The sequence below is a fragment of the Mastomys coucha genome, unplaced genomic scaffold (genome assembly GCF_008632895.1).
Source record: "Mastomys coucha isolate ucsf_1 unplaced genomic scaffold, UCSF_Mcou_1 pScaffold7, whole genome shotgun sequence".
Taxonomy (NCBI): domain Eukaryota; kingdom Metazoa; phylum Chordata; class Mammalia; order Rodentia; family Muridae; genus Mastomys; species Mastomys coucha.
The window spans coordinates 105,151,633-105,171,304 of NW_022196913.1; the positions used below are offsets into that span (position 1 = coordinate 105,151,633).

General features: G+C 47.6%; 1 protein-coding gene across 3 annotated transcripts in view; it reads right to left on the reverse strand.

Moving 5' to 3' along the window:
* Window positions 1-19,672, reverse strand: part of St3gal1 (ST3 beta-galactoside alpha-2,3-sialyltransferase 1) — a 77,790-nt gene that overhangs the window by 19,028 nt on the left and 39,090 nt on the right. For 2 of the 3 annotated variants that reach the window (XM_031359614.1, XM_031359612.1), the window contains exon 3: window positions 9,131-9,185. The exons of the other annotated variant lie outside the window; for it this stretch is intronic. The gene's annotated coding sequence lies outside the window, so the exon portion shown is untranslated. The remainder of the gene's footprint in view (window positions 1-9,130; window positions 9,186-19,672) is intronic. 3 annotated transcript variants of the gene reach the window in all.

Sequence of the window (19,672 nt, forward strand, 5' to 3'; positions counted from 1 at the left end):
GCTTGCTGGAGGAAGTACGTCAGTACTCTTGTAGACGTAGCTTTTGGTCAGAGTTCTTTATGAGAGCAACTAATATACCCCCACTCCCTTCCTTAAGTTCCTTCTGCCAGATATTCTGTCATATCAGTGAGAAAAGCAACTGATACACGAAGCTCAAGCAGCCCGAGAATCTCTGAGCACCTCTCTGGAACCCTGTTTTGCAGAGGAGGAAGTTAGGTTCTGAGAAGCTGACCTTCCCAAGCTACCTGGAACTGGTAGAAACAATCAGCCCCATTCAACAGAATGCAAGGCAAAGGCCTTGAATAAAGGAGATAGCTCTGGGCCAAGGTTAAGAAGGGCTCTGTTGGTTCCTAAGTCAGTCCTTCAGTGTCAGCTGTCTTGCCTGTCCCTTGGAAACCCGCAACACTCTTCTGAACATAGTTGGTGTGGTGGTTTGAATGAGAATGTCCTCCGTAGGCTCTGGCATTTGAACATTTGGTCCCCAGCTGGCAGCACTGTCAGGCAGGGCTTAGCAGAGACCTCCTTGCTGGAGGTGGGCTTTGAGAGCTTACGGCTTCACCCTAATCCTACTTCACCATCTCTGCTCTTTGCTCGTGGTTCAAGACATGAGACCTCAGTTTCTGTTCCAGCTGCTATGCCTGCCACCCGGTGCCTCTGCTTTACCATCCTGGACTTTATCTAGAATCATAATCCCATATAAACTCTTCTTCTATCAGTTGCCTTGGTCACAGTGTTTTATGTCAGCAATAGAGGAGTAACTAACACACTTGTGTGTGTGTCATCGTCACCAGTAGCTAACGAAGCCACAGACTGGGCCAGAGCCAGGAAGTATCATGGCAGTCCCTGTGTTAAATCTGCTCAGAGGGGCCAGTGACTCCCGAGAGGCTACTCCAAAGTCACCTAAGTGACTCTGAGGTGGCTGACCAGTGACGACTCAAGAAAGGCTCCTTGGGACAAATGGCTCTGCACACAGCTGAGGCTTTGTAAGGATGGGGGATGAAGGGTAAGAATGAGGTTCGCCTCAGTCTGTAGTACTGGCAATGGAAATAACTAGTCAGGATTATGGAGACTTGGGTGCCCTGTAGGGTGCCTGGGCCAGTGGACACTGCCTGGCCTGGGACTATTTGGAAATGTGAACTTGAAGGCAAAGGGGATGCACAGCCAGTGTGTGAAAACCATCAGGGCTACAGTGACATACCAGGCTGGAGTATAGAGGGGGCTTGTGACACTCTAAGGAGGCTGGAGAGCAGCTTTATCTACCTCAGAGACTGCGGAAGTCTATCTCTCTAGAGGCCTCAGGTTCCACGATCCATCCCGTCCATTCATCTATCTCTCCATAACCAAGAGGTGCTAGCAGATGGGAGAACCTGTGGCTACACTTGCAAGTCTCTTTCCAGACTCTCTGACCTGACCCTCTTGCTGATTTCCTTGCTGGGAGAATGAAGGAGCAAAAACTCCTTTGAAAGGATGGATAGCAATTCAGGACACAGTTTAGAGACTCCACAAGAAGCCTGATTAACCAGGATTAGAGTCACATGGGGGGACGGTCAGGTTGCGTTTTCATATTCTCAGCAGAACAAAAGGAATTTAAGTCCACAAATCTTCTTATGTGGATGGAAGGGCTCTCAACTTGGACTGCGACGGATGAGCAAGAGCTCGAGGAGTGAAAAGACTGGGAACCTGAGGAATCCTGCTGTCTGGGTACCCAGGTACACGGGTCCTCAACGGAAGGAGCATCCCTGATTTGGATGGTGTAGCAAGCACAGCAAAGGAAAGGCTGCTTAGGAACCTCCGCCCCACCGCAGAGGCCCCCTGGACCTGTCAGTTTCTCCCAAGGAGCTCATGTGAGTGAGATGTGTCAGCCAGGCTGCTCGGAGCTAAGCTTTAAAAAGCTGAGCGATGACTCACAGGGTTCTTTCTGCACTGTCCCTTCATTTTCACAGGAATACTTTGTCCCTGTGTGCAGTGGGGTCTTAAGTGAAGCTGCCTAGCCACTGAGGTGGACTCATCAGAAAGAGCCACCCTTTTACTCGGCAGTTCACTGCATCCAAGGCAAGGGACCACTGAGCAACCCTCTTGGAGGACTGGGGTATCAGGCTGGAGTAGAAGTGTGGGGACCAGCAGTATAGAAGCAGAGAGCTCAAAAAATCAGCAGCCAGGAGACAGATGCTACTGTTAATGTCACCCCATGTGTACCCTTGTTGAAGAAGCCTAAGTGTAGTGATGCAGCCCTATGCCGCGGAGGACAGTGCAGGGGCCGACTTTGGTATATAGCCTGCTCTGTTGAGTGGCTCTGGGTCTTGCAGCTCAGAGCTCACTGGGAACATGGAGATAGGAAGGGCTTGAGGACATAATTCATTGTGAGCGACAAGCCTCCTGGGTCATGCTGCCAGTGCCTGTGATGGATACTATATGCTGGGGGCAGAGACGTTCTGATAGCACCATGCTACCTGATGGATCCCTGGTGCAGCGGGTGGTCACAGAGGCACTTCCTCATCAATCATTACATGATCACAAGGCTTCAGGTTTCATGGGAAAACTCACTAAGAGAACGGCCCCTAGGTCTGAGGTCAGCTGCAGGACCATAGCCTGCCATCCTTCTCCATGTAGGAGGCAATATAACAACTCCTCCACTGTCCACTAGAACAGAGTGAGAAAAGGCAGGCCTTGCCTCCAGGAGGGTGTTAACATGCCCGTCCCTTCTCCTGGTCTCTGTGCACTTCTGTGCCCCAGGCAGAGATCAGACAGCTGTATTCTGCTCTATCCAATCAACCTGTCAATGTGTCCACTTTACGGATTAGGATACAGAAGCTCAGAAAGGGGAATTCACTTGCTCCAGTATGGAACATTTTATAAATATAAGCTAAAAGGCTGGCTAAGCAGTGTGGCTGCAGAGCCCATGCTATTTCTGCTGGGTCTCTTCTTGGGATAGAGCAGCCTCACGCCCCAGGAAGTCCACGTGCAAAAGAGAGGGTCATCCCACTCAGACCAGCACCTCCCAAAGTGACCTCAGTTATCCTCTCGGTCTAACTGAGGAAGCATGTCACCTTTGACCCTTGTCACCTTCGCTCTCTTAACCCACCCTTCCCTTTGTCAGGGAAGAAACTGACAGGTAGAGAAAGTGGATTTTGAAACTTTCAAGCATGTGAAATCGTGAATGTGTGTTTGTGTGTGAGTGTGCATGTGTGTGTGCATGTGAATGCATGAGCTTGTGTGTGTGTGTGCCCATGTTGAATGTGCGTGTTGTACACTGGAGTTCAGATTAAACATTATCATTCTCAGTAAAGAAAAGGAATGATCAAACCCTGAATGGGTGAGTATGAGGGTGAACTGGTTTTTCCTATGAGTGTAGAGAGTACCGATTTGCAAGGTGCAGGGTATGTATCTGTATAGCTCACTGACTATGCAGCAGGGCCTTCTTCCTGACTCCAAGGTATCATGTCCTTTGCAGGGTCTGGAATCGCCTAAAGCCTGAATAGTTGGTTCCCAGACATAAACAGAATCTAGCCCCAGCCTCATGCTTTTTGGCTACCTGTGCTTCTCTTTGCCCCAAAAGCTCCTCAGATCCTCCACACCTGGAAGATGATCCAAGCTCCACAAGATCCTACCTGAGTGACCTGCTGAGCTACACTAATGACTACTACCCTGGCAAGACATACACCATCAGTGCAATAGTGCAATAGTGGCACCACAGCCATGGGGGTACCAACCACTCTCTGATTGGATTTAGGGCCCACTCACAGATAAGCTCTCATGCCTGGCCAAGAATCCATGCCTTGGAGGGCACAAGGAGGGGATATTAATATTCTTTTACTAAATAGGCAGAGTATCAAGCTACTTTCTATTTTTTTTTTTTTTTTTTATTTTGGAGACAGGGTTTCTCTGTGTAGCCCTGGCTGTCCTGGAACTCACTCTGTAGACCAGGCTGGCCTCGAACTCAGAAATCCGCCTGCCTCTGCCTCCCAAGTGCTGGGATTAAAGGCGTGCGCCACCACCGCCCGGCTCAAGCTACTTTCTAAATACTTGCTTTATATTCCTAGATTTGTACATCACTCAGCCTTTATCAGAGAAGCTTCTTTTTGCACTGGATGGTGGTTGATACAAAAACTCACAACTGGTTGAGTGTAGAGAATAAGTGACGGTGGAGTATTCTTCTATATCACACCCACCCACACACCCCACACTCACACGTACACACACAGACACACACGCACACTCATGTAGACACACAAACATATACACACACAGGCAAAGATACACACACTCACATGTACACACACACACACACACACACACACACACAAAACTTCTGTAATACATCAAAATGTATCATCTGTAACATACCCCTTCCCTTTAAAGGTTAGGATATGTTGCAAAAGAAGGAATTAAAAAAACCCAAACCAACCAAACAACAAACAAGAAACTGTGAAGAGACAGCGTTCACAAAGGCCAGGAGAGAATCAATGTTTTCTGGACATGTCAGGACCACCGTACTCATAAATTCACAGCAGCTATGGTTGCCTGCACAGGATCAAGCCATCAACATTGCACTGTGTGTGGGTGTGTGTGGATGTGTGGGGTGGTTGCACATGCCCACACCTCTAGATGAGAAGCTATTGAACCTTGATGGCCACTCAGGGAGGAAGAGTCAATGTTCTTCAGGAGTGTGGCCCCTGGTAGGTTGACCATGCTTCAGTGGATGGCCTTACACCCATAAGGGCAAAACTAACCCAACATAAATATCTACAAATTAAGAAAATGTCAAAAGATGACATGAAGTTGGGAGGTGTGGGAAGAGTTAGAGGAGAGTGGGGCAGATATAATAAAAATATATTATACACCTATGTTAAATTCTCAGAGAATAAGTAAAAGATATTTATACTTAAACACGCCTTAAATTTCCATGAAGGCATTAGTTCCATCATTATTAAAGTATTTGTGGTGTCTCTGCCGTGACTCTGCTGTGACAGACACGTGTTGGGATGACTGGCACCTGAAGAAAAGGCCTTGCCCTGGGAAAGTGTATTTTTGTCATCAGGAAGACAAGCAGTGACTAAGAAACATTAAAAAAATAAAATCCCACCCAAGCTGGCTCTCTTCCTTGTCTGTCTCTACAGAAGATCCCAAGGGAGTCCTCAAGCCAACAGGCTCAGGAACTTGCACAAGCTATCTGCCCTGCCCAGGGGCTCTTTCCTGACAGACCCATCCCAATCAGGATGGTGGGTGGGGCAAATGACATCTCCTTGGATAGACAGAGAACTGTCCCTACACACTGTGCATGTCCTAGACCACACGGGGATCAGTGAACATCACGGGTTGTGCAAAGCTAAAAAGGTGAGCCTGAAGTTAGGCCTCCCCCATGTCCTCCTTTCTGCACCTCCCCCAGTTCTGTCTTTCACTGTCTCCACTCTGCTCCTAGAAGAGAGACCAGGAATGCCTTTCACAATCACCTGGGCAGCAGGGACCATGTGCGTTTTACAAATATGGAACTTGAGGCTGGGATTTGTTTTCTAAATCATTTAGTAACTGCTTTTACTAGTGCTGCCATGAATGGGAGACATCATCCCCATCTCTTGTGTTCTCAGAAGTCATGCTGACACTCCTACAAGGCCAGGCTAGAGGGTTCTGCATCCATCTGTTGCAAATGGTGGCACTCTACACTTGAGGCTCCTGTCTCAGAGTGCAATCCACGGTATGGGCAGGTATTGGTCCAGGCCTTTATTTGCCTCTCAGAACTTAGGTAACAAAGACCAGAGCCCTACATCCTCTGAATCCTCCATCCTCTGAAGCAGGGACTGGGTAGCACATTCACTCACAAATGAGGTTAAAAAAAAAAATCAACCCTGTCCACATGTCCAAATATTTTTATTAATAAAATTACTCCAGGCATACCTTGGTGACAGAGAAGATCTCTGTCCTTGACTCGTCCCAGCCAGAGCACCCTACATCTCAACACTGCCTTCCTCTGAAGCTTTGAGGTCTCCGCCCCCCCCCAAGGGTCTTTGGGATGTTTGGATTATCAGATAGAAGTCACCAGAAAAAAACTGACCTGACTGAAAAATAAAATTAGCTGTATCAACAGGACCACGGTAAGCCAACGGATTCTGATCAGATATTGGGGAGGAAGAACACGCACAGTGAGTGGGGGTAATTTCTAAACATTTACATTTTGGAGACTGTGAGGATGAAATCATCCAAGAACTCTCTGCAGTACAGCCATGGGGAAGGGCTGTGAGGATGAAGAGGCCTCACAAAGGGCATCCTGCTGAAGACATCTTTGTTCTGTCCCCATTCAACTGACATATGACATATTTTTCTTGTTCCCTGCCACTATCCAATACGATAGGCCCTTGCAGATGCCAGACAGAGGAAACCAAAGAGGAGTGGCAGCTGTGATGGTGGGGGAAGGGGAAAAGTGAACACACAGATTAGTCAAGCTGGAAGAGGGCAATGGGCTACCAAGTACATTTCTGCCTTAGGGCCTCTGCATACACTGCTGTCTATACAGACGTCTCCTTATCCCAGGGTCTGCCAGGAGGGTCTGACCCTCTTGTAACCAGGGTCTGAGTCTGGGCTGGAGACTGGGTTCTTGACCTTCCTGAGGATCTCTTTCATATCAGGCATATGGGACCAGGATAATCCGATGATACTCAGTGAAGCAGACTTGCTGGCAGAGCCTCAGCCTGCCCCTGGGGCAGGATGCAGTAGGGCGGGGTTGCATCCCATCAGGCTGGAGTTTTGGCTTACTCCTTATGAAATACTTATAAGCCCTCCCAGCCTGGATCCAGGCAGAATGGCTTTCTGATGGTTCTTTTTCCAGGTGACTGAAATCCAGTTCATGGAAGATTTAATAATTCCTTCTGGGCTCCCAAGAAAGAACTGCTCAACTATGCCAGAAAGGAGTTTCAGCCTGTGCATCCCCAGGCTATGGAGGGTCTGGAGATACAAGGCTAGCCCAAAGCTCCAGCCTGCAAACCTTAGGCAGGAGTGCCAGCGTTTGCAGTTTGCAAGGGATTTCTTTGCTAAGAGCCGGAGGCCTGGAAACAAAATCATGGCTTGCTACCAGGACACGTGTTGCCCTGCTCATCACTGCAGACTTCAGAGACGGGCTTTGTCACATCTCTGGATTGGAGAAGCATTCTAATGGCATCACCTCCCTGCTTTAGCATCTCATGTTCACAGAGAAGATGGTACCAGCCTAGGGATGTCCACCAGTCTGTGGTGATATTGAGATTAGGACTTGGGGTCCTTGGCTGTCTGTGCATATCCCTTATATAGTATGACCAGCTGTAGGAAGTGTACAGGGGTGTCTGGCAGGTGCCAACGCCACCACATGTTGGAAAAGAAGTCGTGATGATGGAAAGAAGGCCATGTCTGTCAGCTGCCTCTGCACCCCTCTAGCTCCAGCCTTTGCCTGCTGGGCCTCCCTCACTGAGGCCAGTATCCTACATGGACCCAGCCTTGCTTTATGAATAGAGCCTTCTGCTCCACTTGGAATTATCTGCCTGGCTGAGTGATGTGCAGAGGCTCACAGTCCTAGCTCTGAAATGCATTTTGAGAACGAATGCAAAGCAACACAATGAAGTCGTTTCAACTTTCACTGAGAGCAGTGCACTAAGGACCAGCAAACAGCTTCCTGGTAGAGACACTTTTGTCCTGTTCTCATTGGATTGTCTGAATTTTCTTGTCCTCCTCCACCCTCACCCCCCTAATCCTAAGGTCCTTGGAGATGTTAGACAGAGGAACGATTGCTGTGTTGGTAGGAAGAGGGGAGACTGAAGACACAGAGAGTGAAGGTGGAAGACAGCAATGGGGGACCAAGTACATTCGTTGACTCAGGGCCTTGCACACACTGCTGTTTTCAGAACAGTCTCCTTACCCTAGAGTCTTGTTCTTCACTGCATTTACTTTGTTCATTATTTTGTGTCTATGCAGAGGCACACATGTATGTGCAGGTGCATGAGTGTGCACAGGTACACACTCAGAGGCCAGAGGTCAATGACAGGTATAATTTTTGTCAGGACTCATCCACCTTTTGTTTTGAGACAGGGACCTGGGACCCAGCGAACACCCGGGATCTGCTTGTCTTGGTGCCCCTGGTGCTGAGAGAGCAAGCATGTGTCACTGTACCCAGCTTTTGAAAATGCGAGTGTAGGAATCAAACTTAGATCCTCATACTCACGAAGCAGGACTTTACTGACAGAACCACCACCACAACTGCTCACTGAATTTGTGACTCTGCCTAACAGTCCTCCTGACTAACTTAAAGCCATCTTGCTTCACTCTCTGGCTCTGTAGCATTTCCTGCTTTAATCACGAGATAACAAACACCACAGCTCAACTGACTTGTTTTTTCTCTTTCCTGCTGACCTGTCCCCTGCTGATCTGTGGGACTGGAGCTCACTAGTCTCCCTTCCCCTGGGCCTTAGTTGAGAACATTGACTTAGGACACAGAAGAGCACTCAGGGCTGGGAACTATGTTTTTCCTGCCCACGCTTCACAAGGGTTGAGAAATCGCAGGCACTTAGACCTCAGGGGGAAGAGAAGCTGGTCACACAGCAGCGTCCACCTGGGGCAAGCAGCCTTGAGATCTTAAGTCTGGAATTTGGCTTTTCGGATTGACCCTGGGTGAGCAAATCATTGTTTCCGAGAAGGGCTTTCCTTTGGCTTTGCAAAAAACAAGCAAGAAAAACAACCAAGCAATGTAACTGTCTAACCAACCACCCAAGACTGTGTCACTGGGGGTGGGCAGTATCTGTGGGCACTGCTGTGGGCTGAGGTAGGATGCCATGACATCATGAGGAGGCACCTGGTTCCTCTGTGGGCTCCAGGAGGCTTTCTGTGCTCCTTGGAGAGCTGGGTCCTCAGAGGGCGTTTTTGGGGACTTGGATTCCTGTCAGTCACCCAGGACTCATTGCTCATATGAGAATACTGGAGCTCCGGAGTGTCCTAACCACATACCAGCCTTCCCCTCAGCCCCCACAAAACTCTTTCTGGTAAACCCACAGTTCTGCATGATGTCACATCACCAAAGCCACAGCCCAGCCTTTGGTGGAGGATACAATCAGCCCAACACCATCCCAGACAATCAGAGCAGAGTCTCTAGAGTCAAGGAGAATGGAGTGCTTACCGGAAGTGCCACATCAGTGTGGTTCCTTAACCTCTCTGAGTCTCAGTTTCTTCATCTGGAAAACAGAAACAAGGACTCAGCTTCACCGTCAAGAGGGCGGATGCTTGTAAGACCAACGAAGAGAGGGTTCCTCGAGTTTGCCCAGCTTGACCTTACACAGCAAACACAAACTTGTAAAGTGGAGTGATGGCTCTGTTAACCATTCAGTGCCAGGAGATAACACACAAGTACCTAAAACAGCACTGGGCAGAGTGAGAGCCATGTCTCGACATCCCGTCCAAAACTGAAACAGCAACGCTCTGGAGACCAGGCCTTGAAGATCACGTTCACTTACAAAATGTAAAATGTGGAGCGCTTGCCCCAGAGTCTGAACTACCTGGGGATGCTGGCCGGTCCAACTCCGCCCATTTCTGGGGGGGGATGATTAGGGCAGGAAGCAGTCATGGGAGCAGGGAATATCCTCTTCCTGTGGGCCCACCAATACAGGCTGAGCCCAGTACACTTCCCAACCCCCAGGGCATAGTGGCCTCGCAGGGAGGGACAGGGCAGCAGGAAGAATGTAAGCTTCCCTTGAGCCCTGAGGTCACAGCCTGGGCTGGAGATAAGAGTCTGAGGTGAAAGGCTGTGACCTCTTTCTTACTCAGGAGCCTGCTGCAAGTCTTGTAAGGATCTCAGAATTGGAGGTGCAGGCACAGGTTGTCCTTTTAGGTAAGAGATTTATTAGGAGGGTTCTGAACACTACAGAAACCCAGCACAGGAGGGAGGAGGGGCTCTTAGAGGTTTCAGACGTGGGGGAGGGACTTCCCTGTCATATAGTTGATGAGTAGCCCATGCCTGCATTCAGCATTCAGCTTGTCTCTGATTCCCAGGGACAGAGCTTCCCAGGGACAGAGTTAATGTTTGTCCATCATGAGGGACATGTGATACGTTGTCCCTTTGCTTAGGGTCTCAACAATCTTCCTTTAAGTAAGAAAGAAAGAATCGAACTCGCAGACAGGTGGACTATCCCGGTACCTATTATTTCTCTGTAGCACTGGGGATTACAGAGTCAGCGGAGTGTGGAGGCTGCTGTAGGCGAACATGGCTTGAAAAACCCTGGACCAAACTTAACAGTCATAGGTCATACTGGCTGGAGGCAGGAGGAAACTTTGAGTCTATACCATTCTTTTGGGTGGAAGGAAATAGATAGCATATTGTTTGAAGAGGGAAGAATTTGAATCTGCAAATAAGGGAGGCCTGATGGTTGGTTGAGCTTGTGCCCTAAGTTCTGAGAGGGATGGAGTCATCACCAAACATTATGTCCTGAATAATTGCTCCCCCCTCAGGCTATTCCTCCTGCCAGGAGGAAAAGAACTTTCTGAGAGGCCAGGCCCTTCCTTTTCTTTCACTAGAATATTTCTGTGAATAGAACCTGGGTTAGCTGAGGACTGCCATCAATAGTGGATGTCCCAGAGCCCAGGATATCCATGGCACACGTGTGCTTACGGACACTGGCTATGGATTCAGATGTTTGGGGCTGTCATTCAGTGGCTCCACACCCTCAGTGAGTCACAGCATGTGGTTACCCCTCAATTTCCCCATCTATAAAGAATGCCAATAGTGCTCATCTCCCACGGTTGCTGGGATGATTCAGAGACCAAACTAAAGGCAGCACTTAAGATGTGTATTTTAAATGCTATCTAAAGGCCGGGGACCTTCCTCGTCACCATCATGGTCATGACCACAACCAACATCACCACTACCACTGTCATCACAAACATTACTACTGTACTGTGCAAATAGTTATTCCCTGCCTTGTACTCATTGATACTATCACCATAAAAATGTCACCATCATCATCATCATCATCATCATAAATATGAATGCCAACTCATCATATCACCATTATTACCATTATCATCGTTATTATCAGAAAAATCGACACCATCACCATCATGATCAAAAAGAACATCACCATCATCATGGTGACCATCTGTCTCCGTCTCTTTTCTGATGTTAGGACAAAATGCCCCTACTAAAGCAATTTAAAGGATTCAGGGTTTGTTGGGATCACAATTCCAGATTACCGCCCATCACTGAGAGGAAGTCAAGGCAGCAAGAATGTGAAGGGGCTGGTTATATCACAATCAGTCAAGAGCCGAGAGCAAGGCATTAGTGGATGCATGCAAGTGGTCAGTTTGCCTTCTCCAATCTTAAAACGTCAGGATCCTTATCAGGTCCCAAAGAAACACCACCCCCCACACCTTCTCACTCCTTTATAACCCATTTCAGCCGTGTGCTTTCTTGGTTCTCTCTCTCTCTCTCTCTCTCTCTCTCTCTCTCTCTCTCTCTCTCTCTCATGTGCGCACACACACACACTCACACACACACCCCTTCTCTCTCTTGGTTATCTTTTCTCTTTCTTTCCCCCACCCCTCATGTTCTGCTCCATTTTGCTGGCCATGTTTAGTCTACTACTTTGTCTCCCTACTCTCTACTCCTCTCGATGCCTCTGGCTATTTCCCCCCCATCACATCTACAAGAAAAACCTTCCCCTCAATCACATCTCAGAGTAGAGGTCCTCGTTTTAGCCATCTGGTGCCTGAATGGCATGAGGACATGATCACTTCCAGGTACAGTTGAGAAGAAGGTTTTTATTGTAGGTATCTATGAGGCAGGGCAAAGCCAGAGGCATCTGGGAGAGTGCTGACTGAGCATGGAAAGCAGAATACTTGGGACCATGAGAGGAGAGAGAGAAAGGAGGAGCGAGAGAGGAAGAGAAGAGAGAGGGAGACACACGAAGACCAAGAGGGGAAAGAGAATTAATCACATAGCTAAAATGGTGAGTGACAGGAAAGGGAAGCTTGGGAAGAGAGGCCCAGCTTGGGAGCTGGAGATGTTTAGAGTAGGGGTGGGAGTGAGAAGTTCTAAGAGGAGCCCTGACTTCTAAGAGTTCCAAGAGTACCCTGTAATATGTACTTTTGAGGCTGAGAGAGACTGGTGGCCACTCTGCTTTGATATGTTAATAGACACCTCCAGTTTCTTTGAGACCTAACAGTGTAGAAAATGTTTATACATCTGGTGCTGTATTTTATGTACTCCCCTGTCTAGGGAGTGATTCCATTAATAGAGAGCAGATCTTTTGTACTTTTAGGATTATCAAGATAGTCCCCTCAGACCAACTTAATCTATAGCTCCTTATCAGGTGGTTCTAGACTATATCAGGTTGATTATCCATCTTGAACCGTCATCACCATCCAGATAACCATCACCATCCACGGTCACCACTGTCATCACCCTCACCATCATCACCACCATCGTTACTATTAGTCACCACCATCATCATCACCTGCTCTTGGCCACATGGTGCACATTTCCCATTTTCTTGTGCTTGCTTCCCAAAGAAGGAAGTTGAGGTTGAGAAGGATAAACAAATAGAATCAGCCATCACTACAATAGTTAATAATAGTGAGCTACGAGGAGGTCAAGAGTGTAATGTTTCCCTAACTGCCAAAGTGGGTCATGTGTTAAAGAGTCTCAAATCCCACAAGACTACATGTGGCACCAGAAAACATGAAAGGGTAGAGTAACACCCAAGCAGAAAAGAAAGGCCATTAGAAAGGAGGGAGAGAGATCTGCATGTCTGGAGGAGCCCTCACCAGGTCCAGGGCTAACACCTTGACTTTGGACTTCTAGTCTCCAGAACTCATTTCTGTCCTGTAAGCCTGCTGCTGATGGTATTTTGCTATGGTTACCCTCAGCGAGGGAATTCAAGGCTTTAGCTATAAAACCCACCTTAACATAGAGAGGCTGAGGTACAAGGTAGTAGTAAACCATGATGCTGATAGTCACACTACAGCCAAATGACAGAGGTACAGGGAAGACCTGGGCACCCAGCTACACAACCAACTGGCTGGTAGACAAAGGTACTGTGCAAATATTTATTCCCAGCCTCTTATCCCATTGACTTTATGAGAGGGCAATACACCACTGACCCACCAATGTCAAATGGCCATGCCACTTGCTCTGCAAATGGTGTGTGCCATCTCTGGCAGAAGGTAGAAATGGAATTGTGTGGTCCTTTCAGGTATCATAGAAGCTAGTCATGTCCCAGCTAGTGACTGACTGATCAAGGCTGAGAAACCGCCCAGAGCAGCACCAAGCCACAGCCTCAGATAACATTCACTTACCACATGAGCAAAATCCTTTACTAGAGTTAAACATTAGGTATTGTTTGTATGCAGCAAAGCTGAAAGATCCAGAGCACCAGCTACTTCCTACCACCAAGCATTTGATTTGTAAAATCTACCCAAGGTGACATTTAGCACCTCAGTGACAATGAATAAAGTCAAGCCACTTCTCTGACCCTCTTTCCTCACGTTCAAAAGAAGGGCAGTGTTAATAATTACTGAAAGCTCAGAGAAAAGAGATGACTCACTGGGCAGTGGTACTCTTTTAATCCCAGCACTTGGGAGGCATAGGCAGGCAGATTTCTGAGTTTGAGGCCAGCCTGGTCTACAAAGTGGGTTCCAGGACAGCCAGGGCTACACAGAGAAACTCTGTCTCGAAACAAACAAACAAACAAACAAACAAACACAAAGATGACACAAAAGTACACTTCAGAACTTTATTAGGAGAGCCTTGTGACCATGGACAGCCATGGTAGGATCTTGAAGTAGGCGAGAAAGAGAGAGCAGCCATATAGAACATGATGGAGGTCCTGGAGGAAATAGCCTTGAATTCCTGAGAACGAGGCATATACTCTTAAACTAAGAGAGCTGCCCCAGGGTGTGGCCTGATTCTAGGAGAAAGAGAGGGAAGGAGAAGGATAGGTGGAGGGCCTGTGTTCTAATGAGAGGTGAACCTGTGTTCTAGGTTCACCTAGAACTATTACTAGAATCACATGAGAGACACATAAATACTGTGCCTGACAAAGGAGACCTGGGGGATAGAAAGATTGGGATAACTGATGTATGAGAGTTGAAGATGAGCACAAGGGGCTGGATCTAAATTGACACTGCTTTCACACATCCTCTGGGGCCTACTGGGTTGGAAGTTCACATTGTACTTGGATGGTGTGAGGGCTTCTGGGAAGGGAAGGTTGGTATCTTTAGGCACACAGAGGCACAGAAGGGACAGTAGGTTGAAAGGCACATGTGATATGCCCTCTACTCCTTGCATAATTTTTTTTTTTGGCTATCCCAGGAATTTGGAGCTCTAACAAGCTTCATCCTGTGGCCTTCTGCTCACATATGGAAGCAAGGTCCCCCCTACCTCCTCCATGCCGTCTTCAGACCAACGTTAAGTGTCACCTCTCTCAAGAGTGGGCTGCTAGAAGTTTATACAGCACACCAAGTTCTGAGCCACTTCCAAACTCCTCCTTTGCCTGGGAAAGAGCTGTCACACTTGGCGTCTCTAAAACAATCCACAGGACCCAAGGGACCTTGGGTACCTGAATCCCAGCCAAAGAAGTAAACACCTGAAACCTGCCTGCCCAGTGAAGTGACCCTAAGGGTCACTGGATTCATTTACAACCCCAAGAAAGCCCAGCACTGGGTCGTGATCAACAACGCCTGCTTACTCCGTTGCTGCTCAAGTTTCCTGCCATATCATATAGTAGCTGCCTTACCTTAGAAATCCCTTCCCTTCTGGCCCACCACCACAGGAAGCTGGCCCTTCTCCCCAAAACAGGGCCATCCCTGTGCTGTAGATTAGAGTGAAAGCCAGTCCTCCCACCACCCCAGAAAGCTGGTCCCCCTGCCCCAACCATGGGGCCATATCTACGCTGTAGATCAGAATAAAGGCTAGCCCCAGCAGGAGCTCTGCAGCTCCTTCTGCCTGGCCCTGCTCCCAGACCCCTCAGGAAACACTTTTTAGGTAGTCCACATGCTCTGAACTTCTGCCTCAAGTTCTGTTGGGAGGAACCAAGACACAGTGAGAGGCTGGTCTGAGATATGAGCGTCAGAAAATAAAGCCCTCTGAAGTGATGCCCTTCCAAGTTCAGAGAATTTGTTGAGAGCAAGAGCCTCAGTACAAACCTGGTCCAGTCCCCTGGCTTCATATACTGTGTCAGAAGCCTGCAGTCACTTGGCAAAAACTTACCAGGTCCCAAGCACATGCCAGGCACCATTCATGTTCGTGGTAATGGGACTGTGAACAAGATGAAGTCTTTTCTGCCCTGGTTGTTTGTTGAGTCTAATCATGCAAACCAGTAAACAGAGAACAGGTTTGTAGACAAACTTTGAATCTCAGAGGCAAGTAGGAACTGGGGCCCCTTGCTGTGATGGACAGCATGAAACTCTTGTCTCTTGTCCAGATGCTAGGGTCTTTGCAGCATCTGCCAGCAGACTGATCTGTTAGCTGGCATGGCAGGCTCTCCCAGGGCTTCAAGGCTACTGGCTTCATGTAGCTAATTCTAATTAAAATTCAACCTTAGAATTAAAACATAGCTCCTCGGTTGTACTAATCAATGAACCAATTAGCACTACTAATTCAATAAGGTTATTTGATCAAAATTAAATAGAAAATGAGTCCCTTGATGGCAGCAAACTTCGGGTGCTTATTAGCCTGGTGGCTGGTGGCTGGTGGCTACTGCCACGGCCCATGCTGCTTGCTGTGTGACTCGTCACAAGCAAAGTTCCAGGTCCAGGAGAAAGGGCAGAGCGAGAAGTCCTAGCTGAGTTCCTGCTGAATGGCTTGGGGAAAATCCCTGTCCTATAGCTTCCTGGCTGTGTGGCTCTTTGTAGATGATCAGCTCTCTCTGGGTTGCTTCTTCACCTTTAAGAACAGGAGCAGGACCTTGAGTTCTGATAAATTACCTTCTGAATCACTGAGAGCAGGGCCTGGGGAGGGGGGCTCAGAAGAGCATCTTGCTGAGCTCCAGAGGGAGACATTCAGGAAGCACAGAGAGCAGGGACCAAGAATACTGAGGGACAGAGAACCTCCAGGTGGAAGGGGCCTACAGTGCATGGTGGGAGTTGGCAGCAAGCTGAGCAGAAGGATCATCTCTGGAGGTTGGTAAAATAAGCATCCCCTGCCAGGTCCAGGGACAGTCACCCATCAAATTACTGAAGGACAAAGACTCTTCACACACCTACTTCCATGTCCCTTCTATGGTTTTATCTATTCTTGAGTACCTGGAGTGCCTGGAGTGCCCAGGCCAAGCCTATCTTTTATGCTAGGTGTTGTTATGCCAAGATAGAGTAAGTCCCAGAAAGAAGTTATCGGGGCCCTCCTGCCTACACTCTAAGGCAGCAGTTCTCAATCTGTGAATTGCAACCCCTTTGGGGACTAAACGATCTTTTCAAAGGGATTCCTAAGACCATTAGAAAACGTGGATATTTACATTATGATTCATAACAGTAGCAAAATTACAGTTATGAAGTAGTAATGAAAATAATTTTATGGTTGGGGGGGTCACCGCAACATGAGGAGGGGTCTCAGCATTAGGAAGGTTGAGAATCATTGCTCTAAGGACTTCTCTGGGCTCCAGGGGAGGAACCACAATGGACTTGAGCAAGGAAGCAGCTCATTATCACATTTCATCTCATATCAGCAAAAGGCTGGCTACAGAGGTTCTGTGCACTTACAAGGCCTGAGAAAGATGCCGGGAGATGGAGTTGAGCTGTGAAGAGACTCACTGTTCTCAGAAGACAAGACTTTGCAAACTTGCTGAGTACGTGGCACAGGTAAAGTGTTTAGAGTCTCATGGTGGTCTCTTTTAATAGGCACTTAGAGACTGTTTTTGCTAAAATGTTCTTCACTTGAGTCCACATGCAGGGGAGAGCCAGGCCCATTTACTTGCATTTTGCAATGACCTCTTTTACTTTGGGTCACTCCATGACTTCTGATGCTCAGCATGTTAATTATTCAGGGAGCATCCATCTATAAACCAGTGACTTCTAAGCTCTCTATTTCATTCCCCTTTAAGAACATAGGTATTTGGATCAGGACTTGTGGTTGGTTTGAATGACTATGGTCCCAATAAGCTCACAGAGAGTGGTATAATGAGGTGGGGTAGCCTTGTTGGAAGGAAGTATATCAAGTCAATGGGGGCAGGCTTTGAGGTCTCAGATGCTCAAGCCAGGCCAGTGTCTCAGGGTCTCTTCCTACTGCCTATTGATCAAGATGTAGAACTCTCAGCTACTTCTCCAGCACCATGCCTATCGAGCATGCTGCCACGCCCCCAGCCATGATGATAATGGACTAAACCTCCAAACTGTAAGCCAGCCCCAATTAAAAGTTGTCCTTTATAAGAGTTGCTACACTCATAGTGTCAATTCACAGCAATAAAACCCTAAGACAGGACTGTAGCTCCTTTAACACAGTAATTATCTAGCATTCTTGAAACCTTGGCTTGGATCTTTATTATCCCCAAAACAGGGCATGGTAGTCCACACTTATAACTTCTGCATAAATGGAGGTAGGATCATCTGAAGTTTAAGGACATCCTAGCCTACAAAGCCAAGTTCAATGACAACCTGGAAGAAGTGAGATTTATTCTCCATCAAAACAAAACAAATGGAGACAAAAAAGATAAGTCATGGCCCTAAGCCTACAGGTACCTTCCTTTCCAGGAATAGCAAGGCCTGTAGGCAGACAGCCCACCCTCAAGATGAGAACAGTTATCTACGAAGGAGAGGCTGCACCCAGGAGCAATTCATCTGGAAAAAATAGATTGGTCCCCTTGGGCAAGGATGTTGAAGGCAGTGAAGACAGAGATTAATAACCTATTGATCACCTTGCATGACTGAAGCTGAGACAATGAGGAGTGAGACTAAATCTTAAACAGGAGTGATGCTCATACCAGGATCACTGATGGAAACCAACCTGGGAGTCACTGGACTCTTTCAAGATGCACTGATGACATCTCTGTGTTTCAGCCTTTTTCATCTCCTTTCTAGATATGTCAGGATGGGGTTGAGCTGACACTGCTGGACCTGCTGGGGATGGGGTTCTGAGCATAAAGTTGCAGTTGCTCTCTGAGATGAGGAAAGCAACTGGCATAAAACTGCAGTAAAGGTGACAGTGCAAATCTGCCTAGGTTTTCATCAGTACAGATAGCATCCCATGCTGGGCACAGAGATGCTCTCTGTGCTTGTGGGCATCAGGTAGGCTTCAGGAGCTGAAATAGTGAAAGGGCAGGGGGTTGGAGAGTGGAAAGAGAATGCGGTGGCCAGCTCCCAGGCCTTTATCTCTAAGTTCTGGCAGTGAGTTTTCCAACTGGGATTTGAAGGGATAAACCTAAGTGCCTATGAGCATAGCAGAGAAAGGGTGAGGAAGTGTAAGCCTCTCCATTTCCTACTGTGATCTCCAGCATTCTCTCAAGCTCCTGGGTTAAACCCGGATGTCTTGGCAGTGTGCACTCATCTTAAGAATTTGAAAAGATCCACAAACACTTTTTGTGAATTATTGTCAATCCAACATTTGCTAGGATAGAAAAGCAAGGCTGGGGACATTGAGGGAAGGCACAGGTGAATGAGGTTTGTGGGTCTAAGCGTGTCTGGCATCTTAAATTCTTGCAAAAAAAAAAAACCCACAACCAAGAGTAGAATGGAACTTTTCTGGTTCACCTATCAGTAGATGGGTGCTTATACCTACTGATCACCTACTGAATGCCTGATACTTTCTAGGCTAGCAAATGTTAACGACTTAGGTGTATACAGGTTCAAATATGTCATGTAGATAAATCCATCAGCCTTTGAGGATGGGCCACAGTTAGGTGTCATTCTCGTCATTTCAAGTTTTCACAGGCAAGAAATGAAGCTCCTTGTTTTGGATCACACAGCGCTGTGAGGGCAGCAGTAACAGTTCCTGAATTCAGGTCTCCTGTATCTAAAGCAGATGCCTACAGGCACATATGACTAAGCTGCCTCACTTCACCTTCGACTCTGACTTTTGATGCCTTTGACTCACAGACCCCCTCCATTTTGACAAGAGGTCTTGGAGATCAGAAAGGAGACAGGGATCCCAAGATTGGAACAATTCAGGTTTCACTCAGCTCGAGTCTGGTTCTATGGTATATTACCAGGTCACAAAGCATGGCAAAGCCAGTGGGGAAAGAGCCGCACAGACAGCCTCTACAAAGCCAAATTAGGTTTTCCCGGTTGACAACAAAAATTGGTAAAAGAGTCCTGGCTGCACAAACATCTCTGGAGTTGGATCAGAGGGAGAGGAGATGTTCTGCAAGCTATAAAATTTTCCTATGTCCTTCAAACGTAGACCGACAGGGTAGCTGTTGTATAGCAGTTTCCACTGAGGTCGGAACATTCCATTCTTCCTTCCTAGAAACTCAGTAAGATGGGAAGTAAAGGACTCAAAATAGCTTCAGGAAGTCCTTGAAACTGGCCAGATTCTCTAGGCCCCTCTGCCCCCTGGAGTATATAAACACTAAAGAGTTCATCTTTGACTTAGACCTTTGATGGGGCTGACAGTCTCCTCCATCCTAACAAGAGGCCTTGGAAACCATGAAGGAGGGATTCCTCCAAGATGGGGTCCAGGCAGGCTCCACCCAACTCCTAAGCTTGCTTCTCTGGTATGTCATCAGGTCACTAAGCATGACAG